Source organism: Suncus etruscus, unplaced genomic scaffold, assembly GCF_024139225.1.
Source record: "Suncus etruscus isolate mSunEtr1 unplaced genomic scaffold, mSunEtr1.pri.cur scaffold_97_ctg1, whole genome shotgun sequence".
NCBI lineage: Eukaryota > Metazoa > Chordata > Mammalia > Eulipotyphla > Soricidae > Suncus > Suncus etruscus.
In genome coordinates, this window is record NW_026060409.1 from 18,289 (window position 1) to 20,788 (window position 2,500).

Consider the following 2,500-nt stretch of genomic DNA (forward strand, 5'->3'; position numbering starts at 1 on the left):
AACTTTTTGGCAATGGATTCTTAGGCTATCATATAAAACAAGCCACGCAGAGATGAAATCCAGCCGTTTGGGCCGACTGTGGTTCTTTCTAGGGAACCTCTCTCTCTCTCTCTCTCTCTCTCTCTCTCTCGGTGGCTGGTGTGTGTGTGTCTTCACCCAGTGAGCTCACTGGATAGAAATACAGCAAAGACCCTTCTGCCTTCACCCACCCCAAATCTTTAAGCTACGTTTATGGAATCAATCACAAACCACGTTCAAGGGATACTTTTTTTTTTTCATCAGTGGTCGGTCTGACACTGAAACTTGGGAGAGGGTGGGGGTACTTTGTTGCTACTGCACTGCTCCCTACAGCGCTGGTGGAGTCCCTGATTCATGGGAAAGGGAGAAAAAGGAGAGAGAGAGACAGAGACAGAGAGACAGAGAGAGATGACAGAGAGAGAGATGAGAGACTAGACTAGGCAGACATCACTCAGCCACACACACATGAAATCCATCCGTTTGGGCCGACTGTGCTTCTTTCTAGGGAACCACACACATTCTGAGTTGTCTGTCTGCTAGGGCCTGGTCCCTGGGAACTGCTGTGTTCATTCTCATGGCCAAGCCAAAGGAAAAGGCAGGCCAGACAGACAGACAGACAGACAGACAGACAGACAGACAGCGGGGCAAGAACGGGGAGACTTTGAGTTGCTTTCTCTCTTTGGGTTTCCATGGCAGTTTTAACTAGCTAGCTGAGCTGCTAGCTCACTCCTGATGATGCAGGCAGGCAGCAGTTTGGGCCTTTAGCAGAGCTCCTCCACCTCCACCCTCCCTCCCTGATCCCAAAGTCTGCCAAGGCCGCCCGCCCGCGCCAAAGTTCCCGTTCTCGTGAAAAGCCTTAGCCTGAGAGGGATTTTTTTTTTGCTTTGTTTTGCTTTGTTTCTTTTAATCTCTCTCTCTGTCTCTCTCCTCTTTCTCTCTCCCCCCGCAGCAGCAAGTGGCTTAGATCACAGCTCTTATCTCCACAGGAGATCCCGCCCGATACCAATTCCAGAGCAGTTCCTCCTCTTCCTCCTCCCCCGCCCCCAGCCAGGGTGGGTGCCGCTGATTGTTGTGCAAAAGAAGGTGGTGGCGCCGGGCGGAAGAAAGCGAAAGAGGGGACGAGAGAGAGAAAATTGCGTTCGTTCGTTCCGGGACCACAACTCCCAGAATGCCGCGGGGCCGCCACGACCAAGAGAAGATGGCGGCCGCCACTCTCGCTCCCACCCCACCCCCCACCCGGCCAGGCATGCAGGCAGGCAGGCAGGCCAAGGAAGGCCTGATTCTTGGGACTTAGTGAATAGAATAGAGTAGAATAGAGTAGAGTAGAATAATAGAATAGAATAATAGAACAGTATAGAATAGAATAGAATAGAATAGAATAGAATAGAATAGAGTAAAATAAAAATTAATAACAAAATAAAGTAGAGTAAAATAAAATAGTAAATTAAATTAATAAAATAAAGTAAAGTACAGTAAAATAACATAAAATATATAAAATAATAAGATAATATAAGATAAAGTAAAATAATAAAATAAAATAGGGGCCGGAGAGATAGCATGGAGGTAAGGCATCTGCCTTTCATGCAGAAGGACGGTGATTCAAATCGCACATTCCCATTCCATATGGTCCCCTGTGCCTGCCAGGGGTGATTTCTGAGCTTAGAGTCAGGAATAACCCTTGAGCGCTGCCGGTTGTGACCCAAAAACAAACAAACAAAAAAATAAAAAAGAGAGAGAAATGAAATGAAAGAAAAGAAATAAAGAAATAAAATAATTAAATTTTTAAAAAAGAACACGAAACACGAAGATCAGGGGAGGGAGAACATCCTCAGAGTGTCCTTGTTGAATCCTCCTGAGCCAAGAGCCAGCAGTAAGTAAGCCCTGACTACAGCTGTGTGGGCCTCAAACCAAAAAAAAAAAAAAAAGTACCAAGAGATCTGAAAAGTGGGCTTCAATCATCATTCATTGCTTGCAAATTATCTGCTTGTTTGTTTGTTTGATGAAAGAAAGTGGAATTCTAGAGTAAGGAGGGTCCTGCCTGTGTTGTAATAGTGCTAGCAGCAGCAGCAGCAGTAGGTAAATACATACATATACACACATAACACATGTAAGTAAATCATCAAGTCAGTCAGTCAGTCAGTCAGTCAGTCAGTCAGTTGGTCAGTTGGTCAGTCACTCAGTAAGTAAACAACCCAATCTAAATTCTAAATCTTTCCAGAGAACTCCTGGACTTTCCTTCTATCGGAGATGATCTCCCAACCCTACATTTAGGGAAAGGGTCGTTGGCTGACTTTTGGCTTGTAGGCTTATATCTGTCATTATTTTTTAGCATCAATACATCCAAGACCACACAGCCCCTGACCCCCCAGCCAACCTTTATTCCTTTCTTCTTAGTTTTAGAGAAAAATCCGGAACCGTTACTTAAAAGATAAGGGAAAAAATGGCTCTGGGTTGGGGGGGGGGTCCTTCCTCATGAAGCCAG